Below are 17482 nucleotides of genomic sequence, written 5' to 3'. Positions count from 1 at the left end.
TTTGAAAAACAACTGACCTGCGCGTCAGTATTAGCATAAGTATAAATAGAAGTAGTTTGAAAAAGAATAATCAGAATAAAATTGACAACTGAGCGAAAAGCACCACGCGTTATCGGGTGTAACTTTTTTAAAAAAAAAAACGCATAAAATTTGCAAAATCTCATCGGTTCTTTATTTGAAACGTTAGATTGGTTCATGACATTTACTTTTTGAAGATAATTTCATTTAAATGTTGACCGCGGCTGCGTCTTAGGTGGTCCATTCGGAAAGTCCAATTTTGGGCAACTTTTTCGAGCATTTCGGCCGGAATAGCCCGAATTTCTTCGGAAATGTTGTCTTCCAAAGCTGGAATAGTTGCTGGCTTATTTCTGTAGACTTTAGACTTGACGTAGCCCCACAAAAAATAGTCTAAAGGCGTTAAATCGCATGATCTTGGTGGCCAACTGCCCATGCATCCCGAAAAATGCACTGTTTGGTGTGGTTTGTACGCTGGTGGAATCATTGGACCGTATTTTTTCAAAGATGCTGTTGGACGCAACGTTACGGTGAATGGCGATCGCTATCGTTCGATGCTAACAAACTTTTTGTTGCCAAAAATGGAAGAACTGAACTTGGTTGACATGTGGTTTCAACAAGATGGCGCTACATGCCACACAGCTCGCGATTCTATGGCCATTTTGAGGGAAAACTTCGGAGAACAATTCATCTCAAGAAATGGACCCGTAAGTTGGCCACCAAGATCATGCGATTTAACGCCTTTAGACTATTTTTTGTGGGGCTACGTCAAGTCTAAAGTCTACAGAAATAAGCCAGCAACTATTCCAGCTTTGGGAGACAACATTTCCGAAGAAATTCGGGCTATTCCGGCCGAAATGCTCGAAAAAGTTGCCCAAAATTGGACTTTCCGAATGGACCACCTAAGACGCAGCCGCGGTCAACATTTAAATGAAATTATCTTCAAAAAGTAAATGTCATGAACCAATCTAACGTTTCAAATAAAGAACCGATGAGATTTTGCAAATTTTATGCGTTTTTTTTTAAAAAAAGTTATCAAGCTCTTAAAAAATCACCCGATATATATTTAATTCACGTTTACGCCAATTTAAGGTTTGAATATTGGATGCTGCGATGGTAGCGCAATCTATCAGATCCAATGTAAAACATTCCAAAATTAGCAATTAATTACAAATGAAAAATTAATTTAAAAAAACATTTTCCAGTGGACCAAATTGTATATCTAAACCATCCACGAATCTCCTTAAACACACACAAAAAATTTCATCAAAATCGGTCCAGCCGTTTAGGAGCAGTTCAATTACAAACACACGGTCAGAAGATTTATATGTATAAGATTTATATATATGTATGTATTTTATATATATAAAGGTATACGCTACCACCGGCCTTCCTTTTTAGAAATTATTGCTTCTGATTAATTTATGTTTATTACATTATTTGTTTTTGTTATGAAGTTAATTTCAGAACAAATGTGGTGTGCTAATATACATACATAGCGCTATATATTGTCGTTTGGTTGCTTGTTCCGGCGTTTTTAAGTGGGTGTTCCATAATACAACATCAAATATGCACCTATAGACATACATACATACATATATAATATATAAAAACTCACCCACATATGTATTTTTAGCCTCCTTATCTTTGTCACTCGCCCGTCAAGTTTCGAGCAATTCTGCTATAAGTAGCTGTATATTATATATTCAAATACACTCAATTGATTTGGCGGCGCTCTGTGTTTGCAGATTTTCATACTTCCTTGGAAGTGATAACCTAATTTATGAATACTTGTTTGTTTGTTTTTCACATACTTATGTACTTAGTGCCAAGTGGAAGTGTGTACTTTAGAGTGACAATTTTTGAAATTAGCCTGCAATTTCTGCAGACAGCAAACTTAAAGCTATTTTTAGTATAAAATTGAACAAAATTAAATAAGCGTATTTCTAATTATAATGGCTAAAATAACAATTTAAATATTTTCCTAAGAAGACAGTGTTTCGGGACAATTTTCTGTCAAAATATAAAGATGCGCATTTTTTCAAGTACAAATATGTTTTTTTTCATTTAGCTGAAGTTTATTTATTTGAGCAGCTCCTCCATGTAAATATTATGAATAAAGTGTATTTAAATGAGTTTTCGAAAAAATATGCGAAAAAGAGTTGAAGAAGGTAAGGAATGCGTAAATGTTTAAAACATAAAAATTTAGTTCATCCATATCGCAAAACCATCACTACATTGGAATAAACCCAAGGAGAATCACTCCAACTTACCCTGCAAACACGGCAAGCAACATCCTGAAGCCGTACATACGCCTAAGGCTTGGCCATACTATATTTAGCCACTCTCATCTTCTAACAAGGAGCGACCCATCTTGCTACCCGCTATGCAATGGCCCAAATACAGTTAAGCACCTAATTTCGCAATGGAGGCACTATCTACACCCAGTCATGACAACATTATGTATATTTACAATTTCCTTAAAGATAATAACATCCTTAACAAGTATGTATGTATGTAGCATCGTTCATATAAGCCAGATAGAAAAATATTAATATAAGGTTTGTTGGTTGCAATCTTGGATTTATATGCCTTTCGATTGTTGTACTAATGATGTGGTGATGATATGAATACAAGTAGTACATGGACAGCATACATAAGAAATAGACTCTAACACCGGCTAACGGAAAAATATTTCACAAGTATAAGTTGTAATTATAGTTGCGAATCGGGTTATAAATAGTATTCTGTGTCTGGATTGGGTTAGAGCTGGACATTCACAGATAAAGTGGAAACGATTCGGCAAATATTGTTATAGGACCAGGGATGCAAACATCGTGAAATGAAACATCGATGGTTCGATGTATCGATATTTCTTCAAACAACATCGAAATCAAAAACATCGGCCATTGAAACATCGATGGATTTTTGAACTTTTTTAACGTATTTTTATTAGTGAGCATAAAAAGCTTATTTCAGAACCATAAATAAGTGAAATACAGTAGTACGCCTTTAATTGATATATATTTTAGCTACCTATTAAAACATTTTTTTTTATTAATAAAAAATTTTATCAAAAAATAAAAGATATAAATAGATTTTGAACAAACAACAAATTATTTATTTAAAACAGAATTTAAAAATAACAATTTGGAAAGTCTTTTCCCTGTCAAGCGATTTCTTTGCTGTGTGATCGATGCTCCAGCTTCAGAAAACAGTCGCTCACTAGGGACTGAAGTGGCCACAATGGATAAATATTTGGAAGCTTTTTTATACAATACATTTTTCATATCATCCCACATTTCTGTTGGATTCTGATTGATAGAAGCAACAGCTGATCCAAGATACATTTGTACTTCAACTTCCGTTGTTGTAATAGCAGATGAATTGGAAAACTTACATTTCATATTTTGTTGGGCCAACTGTTTATGATGGCTCCAAATATCAAACGGGTTTTCTGTTGCACACTGATCCGAAGATTCCGACGTACTAACGCCATTATTTGCATCCTTTATGAAATTATTTAAATACAAAACTGTTTTGTTTTTAGACAGTGAATCTTTAAAATGCAGAAATTTGAATCTCGGATCCAATACAGTAGCCAACGCCAGAACTGAATTAAATTCAAGTTTGTCAAATCTCTTATTCATGTTTTTTTGCAGTTCACTTTCTCCACTACAATAGCGTCTTATCAAAGCTGATACTTGCGTGGACTTATCTATTGATTGCGTTACAACCAAATTAAGCATGTGTGCGAAGCAGGGTATTATTTTTTTTCGCCAAACAAGCTTGTATTTAATTTCATCATGGTTGAATCATTATCAGTTACACAAGCAGAAACTTTATTTATGCAAACGTTCCAATCGTTGAAAAGTTTTAACATAGTTTCTTCTAAATAAGCTGCTGTATGACTTTCGTGCAGTTCGATTACTTCCAACGTCCCACTCAACAAACGTAAATTGTCCAAAAAATGAATTGTTAACCCAAGGAACGACAGATTATTCATTGTCTCCGTCCATATGTCATACGGAGGCAATAACTGTCACACTTACGAATATACTCTTTGAAAATTGAAGACAGCGTTTCATATTTTTCACCCACTCGTAATTTTATTGTTTCTCTACTTGAAACTTTAAAAAGCGGAACCAGTTCTTTCATCATCTGCAGAAAACCTTTTCCTTCTACAGTGGAAAATGGCTTGTTGTCCATTATAATAAGGTATATTTCACAATTGCTTCTGTAATTTTCCTTAATTTAGGGCCATGGCAAGAAATACTTTTGACCTGCTCAAAAAAGTCTTTTACATTAGGTTGGTTCAGCGCTGGCAACTGATCCGATTTATTTTGCAGTACTGACGAAGTACATGTACTTGGAGACGATTCAATACATGCAGTCTTCTTATTACTATTGTCGGATAACTCACTTGATGCTGTCGTCCCAGCGGTTGGTGATATGTTAATTATTTCAGAAATTGTTCGCTGTTTTGGTTCCGAGTGCGGCGTAGTTTTGGAGGAGCATTCTGCATTATCAACTTGATCGAGTAGTACCTTTTTATGTACATTCTCAGCGTGACAGCGAAGATTCGACGTGTTACCTGATGTTTTTAATTTCTTGTTGCATAGTTTGCATGTGGCGGAAGCATCTGAATTTCTTATAAAGAAGCTCCAGACCTTGCCTTTAATTTTGAAGGCAGCATTTTGAAAATCTGAAATATTATGTACATATTTAAACGTCTAACGCAATTATTTACATACAGTATGTCAAGAAACTCTTTACACACTGATGTTTTCGCATTAATACCGAGAAAAAGTGCTGCAAAGATGTGGAGTAAAATTTGAAAAAACATCGACATAAAACATCGATCCAGGCAACATCGATGCATCGATGTTTTTAGAATCACAATGCTTTTTGACAAAAACATCGATGTTTCAGAAACATCGATGCATCGTTTGCATCCCTATATAGGACAGACCCATTTTTATAGCATGTGTTTCAAAAGACCAGGACCCATTATAGAAGCTTTAAGTGTTAAAATATTATTCCTGTGAGACAGAAGAGTGTAATTCAAATTCCGTAAAAGTAAAGCGATTACCGATTACGATGAACGCAGTGAACGTCCAAAAGTGACTGTTTTATAAATACATACATATGTATGTATGTTTTATAATACTGTCAAAAGAATCTAATCGAGATCCAATTTCAACGATGTAAAATTAGCGTGTTGGACTTGCTTTGTGCAAAGTAGACTCGCATGAGCTCGCAACCGGGACAATACGCCGTGTTAAAAATAAAATCAATAAAATAGAACGAATGGCTTACACATTCGCTATATTCTTTGTATCTGGCTCAAAGCGAATTTGTCCTGTTTCCAGAATGGTAGCTTGGCAGAAATCGCCAAGATCAAGGACAAGGACTATTTCGAAGTAGAAGTCGATTTGTATTACAAAAGTGGCATCTAATTTTAATAATAAAATAAAATTTTGTCATAGTAATGTTAATTCTTTTCAACGATGTGAATTTGTCAGCTTGTTTATTTGTATATGTAAGTATAATCCCAGCAGATTTAAAAGCGAGATCTCCTGAAAGGAGGAATGAATGAGCCCTCCTATTGACCTCTTTTAGGAGCAGTAAGGGAGATTTTTTAATTTTGTTCTTATATTGTGTTTTTTTTTATATTTTATTTTAGTGTTGACCTCCTTTTGTCATCTTTATTTATACTTCTATTATGATTTTTTTTACTTCATTTTAGTATTGATCTCCTTTTGTCCTCCTTTAGGAGCAATAAAGGAGATTTTTTAATTTTTCGTAGCTTAAAAATCGTACTTTTGATTCAAAAATTACAATTTAACGGGAAATAATAACTGTTAATTTTTGTCTTCAAGCAATTGTTCATTTCAATTGTTTTTTAAAGCGTGCAGAAAGTGTTTTATTCTATTTATATAAAATATTTTAAATTGATAATTAAATGTACTCTAAAAGGCATTCAAAAATTTTGGATGAAGTGATTGCGGAGTCCCTGCTCTTAAAAGTGAATTGGGATGGAGCCAAAAAAAAATTGCATTGAAGAGTTATGCACTTTTCAATAAATTTCTTTACGGTAATACATAACTTAAATTCTTGTCATCTATTTTTTTAACAAGTTTAATTTTTAGAGGCCTTAAAAGATTATTACTCATACCCTGACTTTGAGGCAAAGATCAAAAAGGCGTTTCTCAAACTCAAAAAAATAATAGATTTCATGTACATTCATTTAATTAAAGAACTTTAATAAAAAATAAAATTATAAAAATTTGTTTTTGTTAAAATAATTGCAGGTTGAAAATAATATAGGATTAATCATATAGATCTCCTATAGTAGTAAATCTCCTACATTAGTAATCATAGAGAACAATTAGGAGTAATCATAGAGATCTCCTATAGCAGTAATCATGCTAATGTTCCAATGACATGCAATGTCAAAGTGTATACAATTTTACGTGTACACACGAGTATATTTAATAGAGAGTATAGGATATCTCCCAAAGGATTAATCCAGGAGGTCTCAAACGATCATCCTAAAATCTGCTGGGATTGAACAATCATACATGCATGTGTGTATATTTAAGTATATATTTAACACTTACTGCCACATATGTATGTATGTAAGTACGCGTACTTAAAAATTTTTCACAAGTAAAGTATTTAGTATATGCACATATCTACATAGGGGAACTATCAAAGTACACATACTTACATACTTATGTATGTACTTATGTGCTTAATGGCAAGGTGCATTGCTAATCGTCTAATTCTATGTCACATGCCGAAGTGTTAATTCCATACAATAAAGAGATTTGCTGGCGACCACAAAAACAATAACAGCGACAAATGCCAGCTGGGCCATACACGTGAAAAAGAGGGCTTTGGCAGACACATGTGAATACTCGATATATTATAACTGCACATTCCAGCTACTCAAGTTCTCATTTCAAGTGATCAATGCATGTGCTGCCGCCGAAATGAGTTTCATGACCCAGCTATTAGCGCATTTATGAAATATTACATACATACACACATATTTATGTACATACATACATATGTACATATGTATGTAGAATAAAATACAGAATTATTCAACTGAATAACGTGATTTATATTTTTTTTAATTTTGACACAAAAACAATGCGTTCAAACGCTGATGAAATTATTTTTAGGATGAATTTTTAAAAGAATGAATTTTGAAACTTTTTTGCATGACAATTACAAAAGGACCGATATTTAAATACGTCAATATGAGAAAAAATATTTATACACATACATATATACATATGTATGTGTGTATGTACTTACTTATGTATGTGTGTGTATGGATGTCTGAAAATGTGTGCAAAAGTATTTGCGTAAATATTGAAATGTGCAAAATTCAAAAAAAGTGATTTGATTTAACAAATTTGTACATATAACGAAAAAAGGCTGAAAAGGCAATACAAAATTGAAAAAGTTAAGCAAAAATTGCATTTTTAAGTGAGTTGTTGACTTTATAAATATAGTATTTTTTTAATTAAAATCAATTCAAAAACATATTTTCGACATTTTTATTTATTATTATTTTTTTGACTTATTTGCGGTCGCTTTTCGTTTTGCTTTGCAAAATAATCGCGTGACAGCGAACGTCACAGCACACGCCCCTTCTTCAATAGCGCACACGCGATCGGCAGCGTGACGTTTTCGCCGTTATTGCGGTTTTTTTGTTCCTGAAAGTTTGCCAATTGAAAGAAATAAACGTCAATTCGACATATGAAAGCTTGCCCCTTTTCGTCTACACTGTTATTAAGTCATGGGAAATTTATTTCATGTAAACAAAAAATATTTTCAATTATTTATTTGTTGACGTGCCTCCTAAGAATACAACAACAATATGAAAGCAACAATTCATTGGCATCATTTTAATATTAAATTATTACGAAGAGCATTGCACATTTGTTTACTGATTGATTAAAGGCACATACATATGTATATTCAGACATACATATGTACATATGTATACCATATATTTAATAATAATATACACATACTTATGTACATACATATGGTATATACGATATGTCAATCAAGACTGTCTGACTTTGCTCTACTCTCACTTTTTTTCTGAAATTTAATGCCCTCATTTGTGTTTGCCTTCAATGCAATTTCTTTCACTTTGTGACAAATTTTCCCAGCCGATTTCGTAATTTTATTAAGAGAATAGCGGCCCATTCATTCCATACTCGTACTTGCCGTTGAAATGGGAAAATCTAACGATTCCCGTTTCTTGAGATTTACAGTTTTATGAATAGAAAGCATTGAGTACTTGCATTGCATGAATTAATAAAAATAATTAAAAAACAAAAACAAATTGAGAGCGAGTGCAAGCGTTGCATTGTGAAGAGTTTTTGAGAGCATGTATCGTTTCCAATTATTCGCTCTTGTAAAATTCTATTTCATTACAAATCGAGAGGCAAGCGTAAGATTTTCATGTAATTCACAGAATTTTCTGAAAAAAGCATCTACAAATGTAAAATGATTTTTGTTTACGTAGTGAAATATTTACAATGCGGGAAATACCCAAGATTTAGATTTATAATTATGTATACAGTAAATTAACCTGAATTTCAGGCTTCAGCTAACAAACAATTGTTTGATGAATGCTTTAAATAATTATTTTTGAATTTAGAAAAGATATGCAAATATTATTTTCTCATTTATTTCGTTATCATATTTGGCTCCAAGGCCCGAATCTAAGCGAGATTGTCCGCATAAACTTTAGACTACTCACCGAAGTGTTCTCTCAATAAACCCATTTATTAATGCGATGTGTGGGAAATGGCGCGTCTTGTTGAAACCAAATGTCGTCGATATAACGAACTCCAATTTCAGACATCAAATTGTCAGTTATAATGGCGCGATAACGTTGTTTTTTATGAATGAATCTTGAATCTCTTTAAATTGCTCTTCGTTCCAAATGCGTCAATTTTGCTTGTTTACATACTCATTGAGCCAGAAATGGGCCTCATCGCTAAACAAAATGTGGCTCGGAAACGTTGGATCTTCTTAGAAGTTTTCAAGGGCCCATAGAACAAAGGATTCGTTTGGGAAGGGCGCGGAATTGACTCTTCCCCCTCTTCCAATAATAAAAGCACTTGATTCCAATTGTTCAGTTTGTATGGCAGCTATACGCTGTAGTGATCCGATATCGTCCGTTCGTGAAAGAAGAGAGATGGAGAGATGCTAAATTTCAAATCGGTATCGCCAAAAATTGAGGACTAGATCGTATATACATAGAAGGACAGATGGACATATGGTCATGGCTAACAAATGTATGTATAATAATTTATAATAAATATATTGCTAAATTTAAACAGTTAAAAAAAAACAACATTCCAACAAGTATTTTTTCATATCTATAATGTTGCTCATACGCCAGCGCACACCAAACATCGCATAGATATTAAAGCAATAAAAATATTTATAAAGTCTGGTTTTATTTACAAATCTTTGCTTTTTGTAAACAACAACAAAAAAAAAATATAAAAAAATACAGGAAAAATATAAAAAACATAATTTTAATGCTTTGTTTCATAAACGATGCGGAATTCGTGACAAACACAACTTATTTTGCACATCTTTTCATTGTTTATATTATTATTATTTTTATGTAAACACGTATGCAAAAATATGTGTTTATTGCTGGCTAAAATCTTCCTATCACAAACACAAAGCCACAACAGCAACGTAATTAAATGTTAATACCTCATTTTTGGGCATTGTCATTGCGGCGCTTATTTACGAGCTGGAAATGCTCCAACCGGCATTTTAATAACTTATGTACTCGCATCTTCTCCACTGTTCGATTCTTACATATTGTATGTGTGTGTGTGTTCGACGTATTTCTGCTGCTGCAATTATTATTGTCTTATGACATATGAAGTGTCTGAATAAGGTGCGATGCCCCTGAAAAAGTTGAAAAGTGCAAGCGGGTGGGCGGGTGAGACGGTTGTGCCTGCCTGCATTGATTATAAATAATATGAGAAATGATTTTTAAGATTTTTAAAATAAATTAATGCTTCACCACAAAGCCCCTAACCAGTATTAGCAGCCGCCCACTCCGTGGAACTAACTTTAACCACCGCTTTTGTAAGTTGTTTTTGATGGTTTCGATATGCCGACAGGGCCTTTTACATCAAGTAAATATGTACATACATACATATGTTTGAAGTTGTTACATGCCTTTGTTAAACAAAAATATGTATGTGTGTATAAAAAGCAGGTATGTTAAAAATAACAAATCGTAAAGCCATTAGCCGTGATATTGGCCCCCGAGGCAATGCACTTACGTAAACAACCGTTAATGGGGGCGCAAAAAGTGGGCAGTCGAGCAAGTTGGCCGCATAACGGTAGTATAAAGTATTGTTTGACCGAATTTGCGTCAGGATATATCGGGTTTATCACATAAATTGTCGCGCTGTATTGGAAAGTCTCATGCGGAATTTAGGGAATTTTGGAGGAATTTTTAAAATTATTAATGGCACCCAGTAATAAGCCTTAAATTGCGTAGTTTAGTGCATATTATATAATACGACAAAGGAAATCAGTTTTATTTGAAATAAAACGTACAAAAGACAGATTTATTGACTCAGTTTGCAACTGTATATATAGATATGTATGTACATACGTATATAATGTATATAGTATATCTATTAAATACTTTGGAAGCGCACTCAGGTTACCCCCAAACAATGAATAATCAATATGGATGTCTACTATTTGCCTAACACACAAACACACCTACTTGCTCTGAAAATACGCGCTGGACACACGCCAACTGTCTTATCAGCAATGGCGACGTCGCAATTCCTAACGCCATTATGTCGCAATTTATCATTGTTACGTTTCCTATAATTAAACCACATAAAGACAGACCGCTCTTCCTCCACCTGAAACGCTTTCACCAACCAGCGCAGACACGTCGTTATCAGCGACACGGCATAACACACAGATATCATGAATTGCCAGATTCTTGTGAAATTACGAGCGGTATGGAGACTACTTTATATACTATATACATATAAGTATATATAAAAGCTATACTTGGTAGAGATAACCGCTGGTAACTGAGTAAAACCTTGAACTAGTGAGATACTTGCCAGTTAATAATTAGCAATGGAAATGCTTCAGAACATGCACACACGTACGGGAATGATATGCATCTTTTATGGTTGCTACTAAAGGGAGTTAAAGAAACTTTAAGTTAATTTAAAATAACTCTAATTTTACTAACTCTTAAGACTTTGGTCACCAAACTCTTTTAACGCTCTTGGATAAGTGATAAAATCGATCAGGCAACTGACCGGAGTCAATAATTTTCCTCTCAATCTGAATTAGCTGAGTCGATTTCGCCATGTCTGTCTGTCCGTCCATCTGTATACATATATGTATATTGTATATATGTATACATATTTGTTTTTCAGATAGAATCTAAAACTTTGCACACGCTCTTTTCAACTCAAGAGGATGCTTTTTTGCCAGAACCACCGATAACAGATATACATACATATGTACATAGCTACCATACAAACTTTTTTATTTGAGAAGATATCTTCACGAAATTTGTTATGGATGATTGCTTAGGCAATCTTCGAAGAAATTGTTTAGATCGGATGTCTTTAGCATATAGCTGACATACAAAATCTCTGAACTTTTTAAGAGGGGTCAGGAAGAAAGGTTATGGAGGGCGTGAAGAAACAAACCAGATGTGAGCCGCTCTCTGAACAAACGCTTGACAACGAAAGGTTTTTAGCATACGAATAAACTCTTATATTGTTGTATCTATAAGCTTTCAAGCATTTCAGAAAGTGAAGATTAAAGATAAAAATTTATGCGGAAATTCCGACTCTCTCCACCTTCATACCTATGTTGTTGCTGTAGCGGCATAAAATATTCTTGAAGTAATTTCGAGGAATGTTGCCGAGTTGACAGCCGTTAGCGGGATAAAAATCCGGGTTCGTTCCGGTTACTTAGACCCACCTGTCGTGGGAATGGACCTTCATACCTATATTTGCAGTTGCAGCTAGTTCAATATGATGTGGACCTTATTCGCATTTCCTGGTTTTGAGACTCGGCATTCAACTTACTTAAGCTAAGTTATCTCAGATTTTTTTCTGAAATCTCCCTCAACAAAAATTGAAGCTCGGGTTTTCACTTTAGAAAATTTTTGCATCAAGATTTGTTTGTGAAAATGAAAAGCCTTATAGTATAGAGTGCCGGTTTTGATATACGTACATACTTATGTATGATTCTAGCTGACTTTTAAGCTTCCAATTTTGAAGACTAAATAAAGAGCGAATGTTATCGTCGGAAGACAAAAATAGTCAAAATATTTTAGTATTCTAACACAATGTCAATCGAGTTGTATTAAAAACTTACCTTCTATTGGTCAACAACATTATGTAATTTGACTTTCTTTGACCAGAGTCAATGACATGTAATGATAAAACAACAACAATTTAACAATTAAAAGTCAGTATTCGGCTAGTTAGACTAGAGATAAAGAAGTGAAAAAAATAAATAATTTAAATCGATTTCGCAACTGATATTTTTTTTATAGATTATATAACAGCAACACTTTATTCATGCTTGAATATCTCAAACAAAAATACAAAATTATGTTACGCGTAAAAACCCAAACATTTGATAAAGCTACACATGCTCATTATTTCAGAGAAAAATCGCAACAATATCACAAACGAAAAACGTGTTCACTCACGTTAAGCTCCAGCGTAGCTTTTAATTATATTTACTTGTAATGTGAGAAAATTCTGTTATCACTTCTCCAGAGTGTCACCCGGTTATTGCGCTCTGTTTGCTCTTTTAATTACAAAACCTGAATACACCTACAGTTTGAGCGCCACACAAAATGTCAAAGCAAATTGTGTCTGATTTCAATTTACTCAATTTGCCGGCAAAATCATCTCAGCAAACATTGGAACAGCTGGAGAAGGCAAATACGTTGTCTATATATTGGGGGATTTTTTCATACCAGATTCGAATTCAATGGAAATATTCTGTAAAGGAGAGCTATAAACATAATATTGTGAAACTAACTGAACATGTTTGATTTTGGTTTTGTTTTGATTTTTACCTACTCACTTGTTCGTTGATTTTTTGCACGAGTAGAAGCCATTAATTAATATTGTCGTCGAACTTGTAACGGCTTGACAGGTATTTTCAGCGGCATTTCAAGTATGAATGAATGCAGGTAGACAATCAATGAAGATGTTTCATTATATTTAAAATTCATTGCTAATTGCGGACAGAAAGTTCAATATCTAACATTGTGTGTGGAGTAGAGTTCGAGGTTTGAGAATCGGAAGTGGTGAATATACATACATATGTATGTATGTTATTATTACTACGTATTCATAGGGCTTGGAATCGAGCTTATGATTGAAAGCATATGTACATACATTGAACATTTTCAGAAAAATTTTTGATTTTTGATTTTCTTATACATATGTACATATGTACATACATATACCCTTATACGAGTCTTTGTAGGTATAGGGTCAATTGGGGAGTTAGTAAGCTTTAAAGCAGAAGAATTGTCCAAAGAAACCTATTTTTGCGAAGTGATAAATAATTTCTGAATTTAGTTATGTATATTAAACGAACACACATTTTTTATTTTCTGAAAAAATTTTTTCGAACAGAAGTTCCTAATTTTTGCACCTATCGACAGCGTGAAAATGAATAAAATCGGAAGATGAACACGCTCCACATAACGGTACTGTTAAACTATTAAAAGCGTAATAAATCAATAACTAAATACGCCAGAGACATTAAATTTTACTTCTGCTATAGCATGAAAGGGTTTAAAGGGAGCCGGTGTGAAATTTAGACGAGGGGCGTGGCACCGCCCACTTTTTGGTGAAATCACATATCTCGGGACCTTACAGACCAATGTCGACAAAATTTGAGGCGTGGTATTCCTCTTAAATTCCTAAATCATAGTGTGAAAATGAATGAAATTGGACAACAACCACGCCTACTTTCCATATTGCACAATTTCGCTTGATTCTTTCACTTTCCAGTACATAAATTAAGAAGCAATCAATATAACGGAATACAATTTCGCACTTATAATTCCTGCAAAGTATTCCAGATTTTGACCAAAAATTGCCCAAATCAAATCAAAACTGTTCAAGCCCCTAGGTACCGAATATAAGGATACCAGTATCTAAAGTTGACTTTTGACCAAAAACATCAGTCACTGTATGGGATATATAATTGAAATTCAGAGAGAATCCTTTCCTGACAATAGTAACTATGTGTATAAAAAATGGGTTGAATCGGGTCAGTACTTCCCTGAGCCCCCATGTATGTATGTACTTAATATAAAGATTTTCAAACTTCCGGATGACTTTATACCACATACATATATCGGCCATCATTTCAATTATCTCAATGAAAATTTCATAATGTGTTTTACTCATAACAGTGATATTTGTACCTAAAGTAAATAAAAATGGGCAACAACCACCATATAACTAATATCAGGATTTTCGGACATTCGGCTGAATTACTTGGGTTCCAATCCTCTAGTTGAGGTGTTGCAACTTTCCTGGTATTTCCCGTGCTTTGAATCCCGCAAGTTGTAAGAGTGTGAAATGTTCGGTTACACCCGAACTTAGCCCTTTCTTACATGTTTATTATTATTTATTATTGCTAAGCGTGTATTTTTCAGTCCTATTTATTAGCATTAATTTAAACTCAAATTTTAACTTAAATATATACAACCATATTCCGTAACGTTCCGTTAGTACTAGAATTAAAGTTCAGCTTAGTAACTCTGTAGATGTAATAAATATTTATTGTAACAATATTAAAAGGGCACGTGTATAAAATAAACAATGAATTGTAGATTTGTTTTCTTTTGGAAGTACTTGTATTTGTTTACTGCATTTTTAATTGCCTAGAGCAAATATCAAGTAATTTATCTAGTAGAACTTAAATACTTTGAACTTATATTCATTTCTATATGGTATAAAAAGAAAAACGAAAAAACTGCAACTTGTTTGACTTTAACTAAATAATATCTTGATACTATACATCATGTTTTTTCACCATTGTAAATACCTTCGATTCACTAAACTTTGGAGAGTACAGTCAAACAAACTACTGGTATAAATCATGATCGCATAAGCATAATCAAATAGTCACCGCTTTTATACAACTTTATTGAGGATTTTTCAACAGCAGTGTAACAGCATGAGAGTTAAATTTAAGGCTAAGGTTTTCTCGACTGATAGGAAATATAGTATATAGTGGCAAGCAGTTCAATGAGACCAGCATTAACGAGACCGATTATTTTTTACTTAGTAAATTTCTGGTAACCAAAATCACTAGAATCCATAGATTAGCATTTCGAGAACATTGATCTACGTATTGTGGGTATGGGTTTTGAAAAATTCGCAATATTAAGAGCTTCAATAAATTTATGAAACAAATATTTTTAATATTTTATTAGAAATTTAAAAAGACAAGAAATAAAACTTAAAACCAACGATATTTGGCAGAACATTTAACTCACTTATTGATTTTCTGCTTTTTCCCTTTTTTCACTAGGATTTTCTGCCCAGTATTTAAACTTCTTTCCAATTTTTGTCGCCTTAAAAATAATTCCCACCAGATGTGGCATAAGTGTACCAACGGTTTTCCAGTTCTCAAAACCTCCTTCAGTGAATTTTGTTTTATCTTTTCGTTCGACTTAAAACGGGTTCCATTTTGATGATTGTTGACTTGTTTGTATGTCAAACTCATAAAACCATGTCTCTTCAGCAAAGAGGCCTGTTTACGGGTTTTTTTGTTTTCATTCAGCTTTATCGGGACGAGTGGAGCGTTTCATACCCAAAATATCCTAGGCAAGTCTATATTGATCTCTCGACCGTCTTTGAAGGCTTTGTACCACTCGTAGTGTCTCGTAGCTTGACTTTTTGATAAAACAGAATCACCGAAAGCCTTTTCCAACATTCGTAACGATTCCGCACACGAAATTTGGTTGGAAATAAAAAATTTTAGACAAATTCTTTGTTCGATATTTTTATCCATTATAAAAATCGCAACGCACTACTGAGATGTACCAACTTAAATAACTGCAACTATTTTTTTAAATATCATTTACGGGAATTTAAATTTTAAGTTTCGTCAACCATTAAAAGACAGCCTTTGAACTTTCTATTTGTCAGATCTGTTTCGATTCGACTAACAATCATCGTGTTTTGCAAACAGCAGTAAAATAACGATGCCCGTTGAGGGTTAAACGTTTCCAACGGTAGGTATTTAAACTTCTACCGCATTTTTGGCTCGATCGTTGTCAGATAATCGGATCGATGATTGTCTCTGCCCATATAACACATTAAACACTGAGGCTTTGAAAATTTAACGGCATCTCAACAATGGCTTTTGGATTATCAATGCCCCAAATGCGAAAATTTTGTTTAAACGTGGTGTGAAACCGATGCCTGGTTGTTCGCATTATAGACTCAGTTGGACGATACATATGTACATATGTATGTGGACCGAATATTGGATGCAGCGCGAGAGGCATATTAGTAATAAATATGCAGCATTTGCAAAGGTTGTTCCGGAACATATCTGTTTATTATAGAATAGCAAACCAAACTTGGTTTAAATCAAGCAAACGCTGACAAAAAGACATGCTCTGAAAAAAAGTATTTCCACGAAAACCACATGTCTATAAAAAAACAGATGTTCGAACATTCAGATCATTTAACAATTTCTTTCATAGATTGTTAAAAATTTGTCGTGATTCAAGGTTTCTAGATCTCACTTAATAATTTGAATAATCTTATATGCTTAATTAGGAGTAAGGTATTTCAATATTTACTCCTAAATGTTTTATTACTATTTTTTAAAACAAAACAATTCGTTGTCCTCGTGTTTTTTGCAGTAAAACTGTGTGAAACTTCGGCAGGATTCATTCGGACAAAACTCGTTAGAACTACTTCTAACTAACTATCATTAACTGTTTTTGTTTTAGGTGTGAAAATAAAAATTTAAAACATAAATAATGACAAATGCAATATTATTAAATGCGGATTAGAAAAGCAATCACAGGTGCAAAATAACTAAAGTACTTTCTCCCATTTTCTGTTACAATTATTTTTAACATAACATTAACATATTTGATTATTGAACGAGCAAATAAATATAATCAGTCGTTTTTCTCAATTTCTAGCCCTTTGAAGTGAAAATGCATACAACAAGCAGTTAACAACTTTGCCTCAAAATGAAATGTCGATTCATTTTAATTTAATTTTTTTACACTTTTGTTTTATAATTATTATGTCAAACATTGACAGTTTGCAATAATTTTTATAGCGAATATGAGAACTTCGATTGGACAAATATTTGCAGTGTAACGAATCAATCA

At 33.3% G+C, this 17482-nt stretch overlaps 2 protein-coding genes across 3 annotated transcripts in view; both read right to left on the bottom strand.

The window, feature by feature from the left end:
• The window catches only part of LOC126754571 (craniofacial development protein 2-like), a 484843-nt gene that overhangs the window by 413867 nt on the left and 53494 nt on the right, over positions 1–17482 (bottom strand). The window lies entirely within an intron of this gene.
• The window catches only part of LOC126754593 (electron transfer flavoprotein beta subunit lysine methyltransferase), a 117586-nt gene that overhangs the window by 56550 nt on the left and 43554 nt on the right, over positions 1–17482 (bottom strand). Inside the window, exon 1 of one of the 2 annotated variants that reach the window (XM_050466703.1) lies at positions 12457–12520. The exons of the other annotated variant lie outside the window; for it this stretch is intronic. The gene's annotated coding sequence lies outside the window, so the exon portion shown is untranslated. Of the gene's footprint in view, positions 1–12456; positions 12521–17482 lie in introns of those variants that run through there. 2 annotated transcript variants of the gene reach the window in all.

This window comes from Bactrocera neohumeralis, chromosome 4 (genome assembly GCF_024586455.1).
Source record: "Bactrocera neohumeralis isolate Rockhampton chromosome 4, APGP_CSIRO_Bneo_wtdbg2-racon-allhic-juicebox.fasta_v2, whole genome shotgun sequence".
NCBI classification, from domain to species: Eukaryota; Metazoa; Arthropoda; class Insecta; order Diptera; family Tephritidae; genus Bactrocera; species Bactrocera neohumeralis.
The sequence above is the reverse complement of the archived record's forward strand: the minus strand, read 5'-3'. Positions and strand labels throughout refer to the sequence as shown.